The following is a 14,978-nucleotide window of genomic DNA, read 5'->3' as shown; positions in this document are numbered from 1 at the left end:
CATGCACCAAATTGTTGTGCAAACCTCTCGCATTTGGGGAATTTAATAAAGCAGTCAATATGCCAGCCTAGTTTCTGTTGTGCAGTGTGCTGTTCCTATGCCCTGGTCCACAGTGTGAGCGACAGTATTCTTTGCCCAGGCTTATGGCTATTAAATAATCTATGACCTGTGAAAGTGTGGGGGGAGAGGACAGTTATTTTGATGATTTGTTTTACTATTAGGCTGTATGCTTTACTATATGTCAGTATGCTTTCGACTATGTTTTTATTACATTTCTATCACTGATGTTTTGCAATGTGTTTCCAATGTTGTACACATCGATGTTTTGATAAAAGGTGCTATATAAATTGTATTATTAATATTAATATTAATGATCATAAAGGTAAAGGGACCATTAGGTCCAGTCGTGGCTGACTCTGGGGTTGCGGCGCTCATCTTGCTTTATTGGCCGAGGGAGCTGGCGTACACCTTCCGGTTCATGTGGCCAGCATGACTAAGCCGCTTCAGGCGAACCAGAGCAGCGCACGGAAACGCCGTTTACCTTCCCACTGGAGCAGTACCTATTTATCTACTTGCACTTTGACGTGCTTTCGAACTGCTAGGTTGGCAGGAGCAGGGACCGAGCAACGGGAGCTCACCCCGTTGGGGGATTTGAACTGCCGACCTTCTGATTGGCAAGTCCTAGGCTCTGTGGTTTAACCCACAGCGCCACCCGCGTCCCATTAATGATCATACCCCTGTGCTAATGAATTACCCCTTACGAAGGCTTCCTTCCTGATGGTTAAGCAAGATTTATATGGCGTTTGCAAGACAGATGTATTCAAAACAAGAAGATGGTGCGGAAACCGGAAGGGTTTTAGTTTGCATATTAATAGCACGTTGCATTCTAGAGCTAACATTGCACTGTGCTAACCAGTGCGCACTGCTCTGATGCTAGCCCAAATGCCACACCGCACTGTCATAACAAAGGCAACACAGTGCGTGGGTGTGCCTGTCTCAGGGCTCTTCCGTTTGTCAGTCTGTGCACAACCAGCTCTCTCACAGTTTTCCTGCCTCTGTTCTTTTTTTCCGTTTTGCTGGGAGGAGTCTTGCAAAGGGGGCCAGGCACTACAGCTGCGGCTGGTGCAGCGGTTTCCTGCGTGAATTGTAGCCTGTGACAAAATGATCTGTACAGAGCCAGGTTGCACAGAAGGGACCAGATCTTGTACTCCCCATTACGTAACGGTTACCTTTTCCCAGGACGAAGCTGCGTTATGATACAGGGGGAAGAGGAGAGCTGCTAAAATGCTCTCACACACATAGTGAAGGCACATGTGTCTTGGGCCACATGATTGTGGGGCGCAACCCCGCCGAAAACATGCACACTGACAGCATCACTTGGTGCCCATACATTTGCCGGCTGTAGGAGGGGACCAGAAGTCTCCGCAGTGTTCAAACATCCCTGGTTAACCATCCTTCACACAGCAGAGCTGTTCATGTATACAGTGGTACCTCTGGTTGCGAACGGGATCCGTTCCGGAGGCCCGTTCGCAACATGAAAAGAGCGCAACCCGCAGCGGCGCGTCTGTGCACACACGGGTTGCGATTCGGCGCTTCTGCGCATGCGTGTGACGTCATTTTGCGCTTCCGCGCATGCACGAGCGGCGAAACCCGGAAGTAACCCTTTCTGGTACTTCTGGGTCAGGACGTAACCTGAAAGACCATAACATGAAGCAAACGTAACATGAGGTAAGACGGTATACAGTGGTACCTTGGGTTAAGTACTTAATTCGTTCCAGAGGTCCGTTCTTAACCTGAAACTGATCTAAACCTGAAGCACCACTTTAGCTAATGGGGCCTCCTGCTGCTGCTGTGCCGCCGGAGCATGATTTCTGTTCTCATCCTAAAGCAAAGTTCTTAACCTGAGGTACTATTTCTGGGTTAGTGGAGTCTGTAACCTGAAGCATATGCAACCTGAAGCGTCTGAAACCCGAGGTACCACTGTATGTTTATACATGTAGCATACCCTTCAACTGTCTCGTTTTATGTGGGACATGCCAGAAGCAAATCCTGGTTTCTGTTTGGATCCTGGAATTTTTTGGGTACAACACTCCTTTTTTAGACTGATGCTCTGGCGTGAGTCAGCTGGGTTGCACCAAAGCACTAGAACAAAAACCGCTCATTTTTCGGATGTGACACACATGGACACTGGACGTGACACCATCATGCGTGACATCTGGGCATTGTGCGGCATCTGGGGGGAGGGGCTCAGCCCCCTAAAATACATGGGGGGCACTTAAGTCCCCTCAGCCCTCAGGAATTGGTGCCCGTGTTGGATGCTATGAAGTAGACCTAAAGCCCTAAACAGCCTCAGCCCAGTATACCTGAAGGAGCGTCTCCACCCCCATCATTCAACCCGGACACGGAGGTCCAGCTCAGAGGGCCTTCTGGCAGTTCCCTCACTGCGAGACGTGAGGTTACAGGGAACCAGGCAGAGGGCCTTCTCAGTGGTGGCACCCTCCCTGTGTAACACCTTCCCATCAGATGTCAAGGAAATTAAACAACTATCTGACTTTTAGAAGACATCTGATGGCAGCCCTGTTTAGGGAAGTTTTTCATTTTTGAAGTTTTATTGTGTTTTTAATGTTCTGTTGAAAGCCGCCCAGAGTGGCTGGGGAAACCCAGCCAGATGGTCAGGGTAGAAATAATAAATTATTGTTATTACTCAGACTCCTGCCTCTTGAATCACAGGGGACTGCAGGGCATTACATCATTACATTGTCTCCAGTGCTATTTAATTATTTTTTCTGGGAATATGCTGATGATGGCCCAACTCTATTTCTCTGTAATGTCTGAATGGTAATGGCCAAGGAGGTCCTGGGCGAGGTTCCGGTTGCACTAGTGAGCTGGATGAATGCTAATAAATTGAATCTGAATCCTGGCAAAATGGAGGCTCTGTAGGCAGTGGTGTAGCGTGGGTTGTCAGCACCCGGGGCAAGGCAAGTAATTTGCGCCCCCTAACCCGTGGATTTGCGCCCCCTAACCCTAACCCCCAGATGTTGCGCCCGGTGCGGCCGGGCCCCCCCCCCGCACCCCCCACACTATGCCACTGTCTGTAGGCAAGTTGTTCCCAGATCTGGGAAGCTGGTAAACTTCCTGCCCTGAATGGGATCATATTCTCCCTGAAGGAGCAGGTTTGTAATCCGCAGGTGCTCCCAGACCCTTTGAAAAGTAGTTTAACTTTTGCCCATCATTGCACAGAAGAGAGTTAGAGATGGAGGAAGTGGCCTTCTCTGACAAACTATCTCACTTTCAGCAAGCAGAGAAGTGAAATTGACTAAGCCGCAGATGGGGAATAGGTGGCTTTCAAAAACTGATTTATTTTTTTTAAGGAACAAATACAAAAAAAGTGGGTGCATTGCTGCCGGGAACATAAATTAGCAATATCAAAAGCAACAAGATAGCCAGAAACAATTACAATGTGAAAAACTTTTTGGACTAATTCGAAACATCAAAACTAACCAACTGAAGTCTCTGAAAGTCTCTGAAAGTCCTTAAATGAATCACGGTGCCAGAATTTACCTAGAGGAGAGCAAGCTTTGTATAATCAGCAAATGACTGATTCTGATGTCAAACATAATCGCATGAGCACTGTTCCAGAGTATTTCTCATTCTTATGTACAGTGATACCTCTGGTTAAGTACTTAATTCGTTCCGGAGGTCCGTTCTTAACCTGAAACTGTTCTTAACCCGAAGCACCACTTTAGCTAATGGGGCCTTCTGCTGCTGCTGCGCTGCCGGAGCACGATTTCTGTTCTCATCCTGAAGCAAAGTTCTTAACCTGAAGCACTATTTCTGGGTTAGCGGAGTCTGTAACCTGAAGCGTATGTAACCTGAAGTGTATGTAACCTGAGGTACCACTGTATATTATATCTATTTGAAAAAAGATTGGTTAATGAAAAAATTACATATCTTTCTACTCACGAGTGTTGAACTAATTAGCTGATGAAGAATTCAATGAAACAGTAGTTGTTATCCAGAAACACTGTTCAGCAGAGTTCAGAGTTGGACATCAGAATCGGATATTTGCTGATTATACAAAGCTTCACAGCTTGCTCTCCACTGGGTAAAGTCTGGCATTGTAATTGTTTCTGGCCATCGTGCTGCTTTTGATATTGCTGGGAATATAAATTAATCTTTCTTTTCAATTTGGCTATAGCATTCGTTCTCTTGAATGCTACACACTTAAAGGTAAAGGTAAAGGGACCCCTGACCATTAGGTCCAGTCGTGGCCGACTCTGGGGTTGCGGTGCTCTTCTCGCTTTACTGGCTGAGGGAGCCAGCGTACACCTTCCGGGTCATGTGGCCAGCATGACTAAGCTGCTTCTGGCGAACCAGAGCAGTGCACGGAAACGCTGTTTAGCTTCCCACCAGAGTGGTACCTATTTATCTACTTGCACTTTGACGTGCTTTCGAACTGCTAGGTTGGCAGAAGCAGGGACTGAGCAACGGGAGCTCACCCCATCGTGGGGATTCGAACCGCCGACCTTCTGATTGGCAAGTCCTAGGCTCTGTGGTTTAACCCACAGTGCCACCCGCGTCCCTTACCTACACTTACCTACACACTTACCTACATTTTAAACTTATCCCACCTAATTTTCGGAAGAAACTCAAAGTAAAATTGCATCGAGAATAAACGAATCCATCACATAAAAGCAACCTTTCCCTCACTTCCCAATGGAAATTGCAAAGCCGCTGCTGGAATTTGAACATTAAAATACCAAAATATCCATACTCATTCCCCAAACACCAATGCTCATTCCTGTTCAAACAATGATTTCTGAAATGCATAGAGCAGGAATGAGTTTCATTGCTTATCCCTAGAGAAGGTGCCTTCACTGTTGCCATAGACCCTGGCCTTTGGCACTCGGGCCATTCCAGTCTATGGCAATCCTGGCTGTGAGTCGTGGAATATCTGCTCCCTGCCATGCAGGCCTTTGCCCATCTGGCCTGAGAAGGCTGGGCCCTGACTGACCAACTACAAAAGCCGACGCAGCTGAAAAGACTCTCGGACTGGGCCATTGTTGTGGGATTTATTTATTTTTTGCTGTTCTTGATATTAATCTTTTGTATCTTCCATACATCACTACTGGGAAAACCATAGCTTTAATTATACGTACCTTTGTTGGCAAGGTAAAAAGCAGAGACATCACCTTGCCAACAAAGGTCCGTATAGTTAAAGCTATGGCTTTCCCAGTAGAGATGCATGGAAGTGAGAGCTGGACCATAAAGAAGGCTGATCGCCAAAGAATTGATGCTTTTGGATTATGGTGCTGGAGGAGACTTTTGAGAGTCCCATGGACTGCAAGAAGATCAAACTGATCCATTCTGAAGGAAATCAGCCCTGAGTGCTCACTGGAAGGACAGATCCTGAAGCTGAGGCTCCAATACTTTGGCCACCTCACGAGAAGAGAAGACTCCCTGGAAAAGACCCTGATGTTGGGAAAGATGGAGGGCACAAGGAGAAGGGGACGACAGAGGGCGAGATGGTTGGACAGTGTTCTCGAAGCCACCAGCATGAGTTTGACCAAACTGCGGGAGGCAGTGGAAGACAGGAGTGACTAAACAACAACAACAACAACATCATCTTTATTTTAGTTCTTGCTGTGCTTTATGTGGAAAGTGTTTAATTTGGCTGTGTACTTTTTTGTTGGTTTATTCATTGCTTATGACAGGCATCCCCAAACTCGGCCCTCCAGATGTTTTGGGACTACAACTCCCATCATCCCTAGCTAACAGGACCAGTGGTCAGGGATGATGGGAACTGTAGTCCCAAAACAGCTGGAGGGCGAGTTTGGGCATGCCTGGCTTATGACCTGTTACGTTTGTAATTACGTAATATTTTTCATGTGGTAAGCCGCCTTGAGCATGGTTTTAACGATGGAAAGACAGAATACAAATAAAATTATGTATGTGTATATGTTTGCCGCACATATGTTTGTACCCACTGGGAGATATGCTGCATTTTCCAAGCACAAAAATATTACATTTTGAGTGCTAGAAAATGCTTTCTCCCTAAAAAATAAACTGGAGGAAGGAATAACGGATGCACATGTTTGTCCATGTGTTTTTTGTCCCACATGTTTGTCCATGTGTTTTGATCATAGAATCATAGAATTGTAATTAATAATAATAATAATAATAATAATAAATTTTATTTATACTCCGCCCTCCCCGGCCAGAGCCAGGCTCTGGGCGGCTAACACCAATAAAATCACAGTAAAAGCATAATAGGGGGAAAAGAAGGGGGGGAACCAATTTAAAATACAGGTTAAAATGCAATTTAAAATGCAGCCTCATTTTAAAGTAGCTGATAAATCAAGACCATAAGGGGAGGGAAACATAACGGTCAGACCGAGTCCGAACCAAAGGCCAGGCGGAACAGCTCTGTCTTGCAGGCCCTGCGGAAAGATGTCAAGTCCCGCAGAACCCTAGTCTCTTGTGACAGAGTGTTCCACCAATTCAGGGCCAGTACTGAAAAGGCCCTGGCCCTAGTTGAGACCAATGTAACCACTTTGTGACCTGGAAGAGTTGGAAAGGACACCAGCGGTCATCTAGGCCAACCCCCTGCAATGCAGGAAACTTTTGCCCAATGTGGGGCTCGAACCCACAATGCCGAGATTGAGAGTCTCAAGCCTTACCAGCTGAGCTATCCCTGCTGTCACCTTTCAGCTCAGTAAGGAAGAGAAAGGTCTAGTCACATGTTCAGAGGCACTCACCTATATGATTTCTTTACAGGTTTCCCGGACTGAGTTTTTGGCTTTGAAAACGCATTCTGAGGCTTAGTGCTGCTGGAAACTCAGGCAAGCAATGAAGTCTATTCAAAAGCTGAAAAAGCTCAGCGCATGGCCACCTTGTCTAACCACCCCTGTACAAAAAGGCAGATCTGTACAAAAAAAAACATCAGCGGAACAATTCATGCAAGCCAAACCACAATGTGCCACATGCGCACCGTAGCTACAGGCGTCTGAAAAGCAATTGTATACACATCTCGAGCAAGTGAGCCAAGCCACATGGACAGATGACCGTCCAAACTTTGCTAAAAAAAACCCTCCAGGTAAGGAGAGTATATATGTCTATATGTCACCTATAAGTTGGTCTATATGTCACCTTTCCACACTGAGCAGTTTACAACAAACATGCACTAGTCATCAAACACAAAACATCAGGAGGGTGTTGGTTGTGCTCACCCTGTTATGGTGAAATACATGCAATTCATTGCCACTAAATGTTGTTGTGGCCATTAGCATAGATGTATTTTTAAGAACGAATAGACAAACTGAACAAGGAGAGAGAGAGAGAAATCAGTATCTAGTAGACATGGTGGCTGGGGAAGAAACTTCCATGTTTCAGAGGAATGAGGCTCTTGTTTACAGATTCAGGGAATAAACCCCAGACAAAGAGCTTTGTTTTTCTGCCCTGCTTGCATCTACAGGGCTGCTGTTGCAGTGCTTAGAGGTGGCTGGATGGATGAGCTTTAGCATGTCCTCAATCCTATGCCCATTACGTTTTTGGTATGCATTTCCCCATTTAAAATATCACCGAAACCATATCGCAAAAAATCAGGAATGTGTGCGATAGCTATGTGTAGAAGTCTGTGCACTTCAAAATGCAGACCAAACACATTTCTACTCTGTTCCTAGCAGGTACTGAGTTAGACAGACCTTGATCTGATTAAAAAAAGGTTCCTTAATTTCCCTCAGTGCTTCTGAAGAGCAGATAGCAGGACATTGTTTAGCATTCTGGAAAATTCAAAAAAGCTTGCATGCTCTTTTGAGATGTTTCTTTATAAAAGTATTTCCCCAATAGGGATGTTGCGGTTTTTCTGATGGGCCGATATGGCAACGATTATTTTCTGTTTCCCGTCGTGTTTGCACTGTGCGTCAGGGCACCATCGCTCCACTTGCACAGACGAGGAAAACCGAAGTTTCTCCCAGGGCCATTAAACAATCCCAGCATGGCTATATGGGATCTGGACCACAGTTTGACCTCTCTGCCCCCGCTGGACAGCTGCCAGCCCTCCTGCCTCTCAAAGATCAATGGGCCAGAATTTGTGGGCCAAAAGAGATGCAGGATTGCGCCCAGCTTCTCCATCCTCTCTCTAGCTCGCCGATTGAATGGGTTGGAAAATATTTGGAGGGGACTTTTATGTCAGGAGCAGCTGTTCCCTTCTGTGCAAGGAGTGCTGGCGAGAATCCATTTCTCTAACAAGCAACTCTTGCCCAGACAAACACACAAGCCCTGCCGAAGCTGATCATTCAAGAAATTCAGCTCACACTCTGAATTTTCAACAGCTGGAACAACGTTGGGGAAACGGAGGTCATTTGGACCTGTTTTCCATGCTGTCCCATCGCGGATTCAGCCAGCCTCCCGGGACTTGACCCCTTGACCCCACCCTGTTCCCCTGTTTTACCTGCTGGCTCACATTTTCTTAGTTTCCTTTCCTGTCCCGGCCTCTTCTTCGCCTGCCTTTCGATCCTACGCTTCGAAGGATGTCCCAGATCTTCCTCGTCGAATGTGTCAGGAGCAGCACGGACCTGCCCAGGCCTGTGTGAACCTGCCTCTGGTCCACCCCTACCTAAACTATGTCGAGAACGGAGGAAAGGAGGGGGAGCAGAGACTGTCACAAAACAGATCTTTCCGTCGGCTTCCTCAGGAGAAGGAGACTTGCGAGTGAAGGAAAGAAGCAGCAGCCGGTCAAGACCTTGGTCCAGCGGCTCTCCCCAAACATCTTCATCATCGCCAGCAGCCCACGTCTGGCATTCAGCCGTCACCTAAAGGATCGCAATCAGCTTCTCCTTGCGGGCAGCAGCCAAGACGTCCGACACCGAGAGGAGCGTTCCTCAAGTGCCGCTTCGACGCAACACGAAAAACCAAAACGAAGAGGCACCTCTGGGGAAAACAGCCGGCCACACCCCTTCCAGTTTCTTTCATCCAGGTCAATTCCAGCTGAGGACAGGTGCTCGCTTCTCCATCCGTCCAAAAGAGCTCCTTGCAGTCACCCAAGACCTAGTTCCGTGACCTCGTCTCCTCCGACTCCTCCCCAGCGATGCCCGTTTTCGGCCAAGCCCTGCCGAACTTGTGCAGAGTCTTGCGAGAGTGAGGCAGGCAGAACGAGAGGGCTGTTCCCACCAGCCTGCGCTGGATGGAGGAAGGAAGCTTCCTCAGTCAGAGGAAGTCTCCCCAAGGCCGGGGAGGTTGGGGGGAGGGCGCTGCTCAGTGGGGAATGACTCACACACCACCGCCGAGTGTATCTCTCTCCCGGTGCGTGTCCAAGATTTCCACCAGCCTCCTGTGCCACCCTGACTGAGTCACGGGCTTGTCGGAGGGCATGGATAGCATTCCGGCTGGGTTGGGCTCCTCCAGTCCCAAAAGGATGTGCGTGTGCAAGTTTATTTATCTCGTAAGCAGCGGAGGAAGGCAACGGGGAGCCACACGTGTCTGTCGCCAGAAGGAGCAACCTACCTGTGCCTTTCAAAACCGAGGGCATGATGTGCTGGGCTGACCTTTGCCATGCCATGGGCAGAATAAAGCCGCTCCCTTGGGGCAGGCAGACCGCAAAAAAAGGAGCTGCTTTCTGTTTTCTGAGCTGCCACAAGCTCAGTAGGTGGTTTTCGGCAAGCTGCTCTTATCGTCTCAGCACCCACTCACCCAGGAGCCTAGACACGCAGAGAGGGATATTTATAACCGCACAGGTTCCCAACGTTTGGTTTCCGCCAGACTCAAAAGTGAGTCAAAGAAGCAAAAGGCGGGAGCCATTTTTGCAGGGGAGGAGGAAGCCATTTATAAATTTGTCATGCAGGGAAGCGTGAGGGGCAGGGGAGCCATCTAAGGAACCTGAGGGGTCCAAGTGCGCCTCTCCATTTTTTTTCAATGAGGCCCCCCATTTTTCTGTGCCTGTGGCAGAAAACCCTTTCAGCGGCTGTGACGGGGCCTACCAGCAGGTAGCAGAAGGATACCCCACCCTGTGCGGTGTCGGGAGATGTGTGTGACATCACTTGTCGCGTGTGTGACATCACATGTACGCGCCGGACCCCTTGGGGGCGACCAGGCGCCTGTGGTTGAGGGTCTTAGGTGAAAAAGGGTCAAGTGGGGGAATGTTTTTGATACAAGGGCCATGTTTCCCTCTGGTTAACCCTAGGCCAGAGGTGGGCCGGGCCACAGGCAAAAGTTAAAGGGGGCGGAGCAATGAACATGAAAAAAAAATTCTTTGCACAATAGGCCAGATTATGCACATGCCTCTCTGGCCTCCATTAGGAATGCAAGAAGCTCCATTCGAGATCAGGGACACATTGCAGCCAGACAAAAACATTGGGGTGCAAGCAGGGGCAGTGAGGGGTGTGGCCTGGAGAAAGGAGGTGTGGCCTGGAGGGGGGGGGGCTTGGGGAGAGTTCAAAGAGCCTTTAGTGCCACACCCCTAAGCTGATTGGACAGGAAAAGGTTGGGCCCCCTTTCCCAAACTTCCAAAATACCTCCCCTGCCCCTGAGAAATTCCACAGGCCTTTTTACTAAAGCGGATATAATGGTAAAGGGACCCCTGACCGTTAGGTCCAGTCACAGACGACTCTGGGGTTGCAGCGCTCATCTTGCTTTATTGGCCGAGGGAGCCGGCGTACAGCTTCCGGGTCATGTGGCCAGCATGACTAAGCCGCTTCTGGCAAACCAGAGCAGCACACGGAAATTCCGTTCACCTTCCCGCCGGAGAGGTACCTATTTATCTACTTGCACTTTGATGTGCTTTCGAACTGCTAGGTTGGCAGGAGCAGGGACTGAGCAACGGGAGCTCACCCCGTCGCGGGGATTCGAACCGCCGACCTTCTGATCAGCAAGCCCTAGGCTCTTGTGGTTTAACCCACAGCGCCAGCTATTTTCATAGAAAAAGAGATGCTGGAACTCACCGTGAACGCCTCCTTTGTTTTCTTATAATGGCAATGGAGCCCACCTGAGAGGTGCTCAGTTCCAGCGAGTTCCAGCTGGGAAAAGAGGCCTGGATATACTAATATTGTCCTACATTAAAGGTAAAGGTAAAGGGACCCCTGACCATTAGGTCCAGTCATGGCTGACTCTGGGCTTGCGGCGCTCATCTCGCTTTATTGGCTGAGGGAGCCGGCGTACAGCTTCCGGGTAATGTGGCCAGCATGACCAAGCCGCTTCTGGTGAACCAGAGCAGCGCGCGGAAACGCCGTTTACCTTCCCGCCGGAGTGGTACCTATTTATCTACTTGCACTTTGACGTGCTTTCGAACTGCTAGGTTGGCAGGAGCAGGGATCGAGCAACGGGAGCTCACCCCGTTGCGGAGATTCAAACCACCAACCTTCTGATTGGCAAGTCCTAGGCTCTGTGGTTTAACCCACAGCGCCACCCGTGTACGAGACTGTTATTACTGAGATCACGTCTTTGAAAAATTTGGCACATTTAAATATGCCCTTTAGAGATGCATCGTTATTCTCTGAGTGACAGGAGGCTGCTGTTTTAATTTAATTTTAATATTTTGGCTCAGGTGCAGAAATGTTTCCAGGCAGACAGGCAGATATTACATTAGGCAAGGGTGCCACACAGTTAAGTGAAGGCCTCTGGGGATGTGCCACACATCATTGGGGAGGTTCACACAAGTCTTCTGTAGCATTTGGAAAATGATCACAATATTGTTGTTTCAGCAGGTCTAAAGCTGGGCTTTTGTTGTTGTTTAATTTGATTGGGCGCTAAGGGATTGACTGAATTGTCTTTATCATGGCCTCATTTTCTCTCGTTCCAATGAATATTTCATGCAGCCTTGCCCTGCTTCTCTCTAGTTTGGTGTTCTTTCCACCCCACCCTTCCTTGTTAAAAAATAAAACAAAATTGCAACAGCACGAAAGAATACAAATAGTCAGCAGCAGCAACCCAAAGCAGCAATTAAAACACCTCCACCACATAATAAGAATCATTATGTCGGTTATTACACCTCCACTGTAGAAACAATATGCATCTGAATACGAGGTGCTGGGAACTGCAGGTGGGAAAAGTGCTGCTGCGCATCTCTCTCTGTTGGGGAGAAAATAAGCAGGCCTGTGCGGGGGCCACGACTGAGAAGGCCCTCCTGCCAGTTGCCACCTGCCTCACTTTGGTGGTTCTCGGCAGGCTTCCAAAGAAGTAACACCTGGGTGGCAACCATATGTTAAAGGTAAAGGGACCCCTGACCATTAGGTCCAGTCGTGGCCGATTCTGGCGTTACGGCGTTCATCTCGCTTTACTGGCCGAGGGAGCCGGCGTACAGCTTCCGGTCATGTGGCCAGCATGACTAAGCTGCTTCTGGCGAACCAGAGCAGCGCACGGAAACGCCGTTTACGTTCCTGCCGGAGTGGTACCTATTTATCTACTTGTGCTTTGATGTGCTTTCGAACTGCTAGGTTGGCAGGAGCAGGGACCGAGCAACGGGAGCTCACCCCGTCGCAGGGATTTGAACCACCAACCTTCTGATCAGCAAGTCCTAGGCTCTGTGGTTTAACCCAAAGCGCTACCCGCGTCCCTAGTCATATGTTAGGAGCAGGCAATTCTTCAGCTACCCAGGTCCCAAGCTATGTGGTGGAACTGGGAGCCAGTGCAATTGTTTTGGCATTGGGGAGCTGCCCAGCACCAGTCGGCATCCAAACAGATTCATTTTGAACAAAGGGGTCTGGAGAAATAAATAAATAATAATAAATTTATTTATACCCCACCCATTTGGCTGGGTTTCCCCAGCCACCCTGGGCGGCTCCCAGCAGAATATTAAAAACACGATAAAACATGAAACATTTAAAACTTCCCTAAACAGGGCTGCCTTCAGATGTCTTCTAAATGTCAGATACAGTGGTACCGTGGTTTAAGAACAGCTTAGTTTACAAACAACTCGGTGTTCTGGTTTGTGAACTTTGCCTTGGAATAAGAACATGTTTCGCTTCCTGTTTTGTATGTTCCATTTGTAAATTGAGTCCCCCACTGCTATGGGAAAGCACACCTTGGTTTAAAAACGCTTTGGTTTAAGAACGGACTTGCGGAACGGATTAAGTTCATAAACCAAGGTACCGCTGTAGTTGTTTATTTCCTTGACATCTGATGGGAGGGCATTCCACAGGGCGGGCGCCACTACCGAGAAGGCCCTCTGCTTGGTTCCCTGCAACCTCACTTCTCGCAGGGAGGGAACTGACAGAAGGCCCTCGGAGCTGGACCTCAGGGCTGAGCGATGGGGGTGGAGACGCTCCTTCAGGTATACTGGGCCGAGGCCATTTAGGGCTGTAAAGGTCAGCACCAACACTTTGAATTGTGCTCGGAAATGTACTGGGAGTCAATGTAGGTCTTTCAGGACCAGTGTTATATGGTCTCAGCAGCTGCTCCCAGTCACCAGTCTAGCTGCCCCATTCTGGATTAGTTGTAGTTGTAGCAATGGCTGAAGCCATACAACCTGGCCTTGCAGTAGCTCAGTGGCTGGCTGGAGGCCTGGGCGAGTGGGCGGCCACAGCTGGCTCTGGGCTTAGTACATCAGGTTATGCCGCACCTCCCTCTTGGTGGCCCTGATTCCCAGATTGCAAACCTCCTCCTTTTGGTGGAGTACAACCGCATCCGGAACAAGTTGAAACAGCCTCCCAAAGCACATAAACACCCACCAGTCTTAATCCGAGCTGAGCTTCAGTTTATTGACTTTATGTGGCACATGACAGGTGCCAGGCACCCAACCTAGCATGCACACTGCCTCACCTGAAATCGGATGTGAGGGAGAAGTAGAGTTGAGCATCATTAACCCATTGATGACCTATTGCAACTCATCTCTTGATGGCCTCACTCAGGTACATAGCTGTCAACCGTCCCTTATTTGGCGGGAAACTCCCTTATCCCAGTGCCGTGTCCCACTGCTGTCCCTTATTGATGATGTCCCTTAAATTTCCTGGGTTTCATGCTCGCCCGGCTCGGGAGGGAAGCAACGGCTCGGAGTCCTCCATCTTGAGAGCGTGCGCACACGAGCTGCCGCGTCTCCGTCTCTCCCTTTCCCCCCTCAGGGGCGCATCGTGAGGAGACGGGTAGTGGCGGGTGGGTAGGCAGCCCCTCTCTTGCGAGACTTCCGCCGTGCTGCCAGGGGGAACCGGAGGCAGCAGTGGTGGCGGTTGAGGAGGCGGCCTGAGGGAGGAGGAAGAGGAGGGGATGGGGAGGGATGCAGAAGGGTGGCTCTTCAGCGGCCGTGGCAGCGCCGCAACCGCCTCATGCCGGGCTCACAGGTGGCGTGGGTGAGAGTCTCTCTCCCTCCCCCCCTCTCTCCCGGGCAGGGAAGGGCCAATGGAACTCCTTGCACCAGGACGACGGCAGCCCCAATGTGCTGCTTAGCATACCCTCCAACCAGTGCAGCATCTTAATGTAGTGATTTCCCCCTCTGCATCCCTTTCATAACTCTATTTTTATAAATCATTTGTCCATCCATAGTTCATATTTTTACTACAAGTTTCCTGTCAATCCTACCAATGTATGTAACGCTTTACAATAGCTTTTCAAATAAATTATAAACTTTCCCCATTCTTTATTAAAGAGATCCTCTTCCTGGTTTCTAATTCTGCCTGTAAGCTTTGCCATCTCGACCCTTAGGATCATCTAGTCCAACCCCCTGCAAAACACAGCCAGTAGCAGCAAAAGCAGCATGGATCCATCAGTGCCAGATTTCCGTATAAGCTAAGCAAAATCCCTTATTTTGGCTGCTGATCCCGTATTTTCAAGGCTGCTGGTCCCTTACCTTACCTATTTATCTACTTGCACTTTGACGTGCTTTTGAACTGCTAGGTGGGCAGGAGCAGGGACCGAGCAACGGGAGCTCACCCTGTCGCGGGGATTCGAACTGCCGACCTTCTGATTGGCAAGTCCTAGGCTCTGTGGTTTAACCCACAGTGCCACCCGCGTCCAAAACTGAACTACTGTGTCGCAAAATGGTGCATGTCTAA

The 14,978-nt window shown here is 49.0% G+C and overlaps 1 protein-coding gene across 4 annotated transcripts in view; it reads right to left on the bottom strand.

Annotated features, from left to right (window-relative positions):
* ARHGAP27 (Rho GTPase activating protein 27) overlaps window positions 1-9,807 on the bottom strand; it is a 66,017-nt gene extending 56,210 nt beyond the window's left edge. Inside the window, exon 1 of one of the 4 annotated variants that reach the window (XM_083407606.1) lies at window positions 8,453-9,807. The gene's annotated coding sequence lies outside the window, so the exon portion shown is untranslated. Of the gene's footprint in view, window positions 1-6,758; window positions 6,926-8,452 lie in introns of those variants that run through there. The other 3 variants (XM_083407603.1, XM_083407605.1, XM_083407604.1) reach the window with 3 other exon arrangements.
* Window positions 9,808-14,978: the final 5,171 nt, after the last annotated feature.

The sequence above is a fragment of the Podarcis tiliguerta genome, assembly GCF_965153285.1.
Source record: "Podarcis tiliguerta genome assembly, chromosome: 13".
Classification (NCBI taxonomy): Eukaryota; Metazoa; Chordata; class Lepidosauria; order Squamata; family Lacertidae; genus Podarcis; species Podarcis tiliguerta.
Note: the sequence above shows the minus strand (reverse complement) of the source record. Positions and strands in the feature narration are given on the sequence as shown.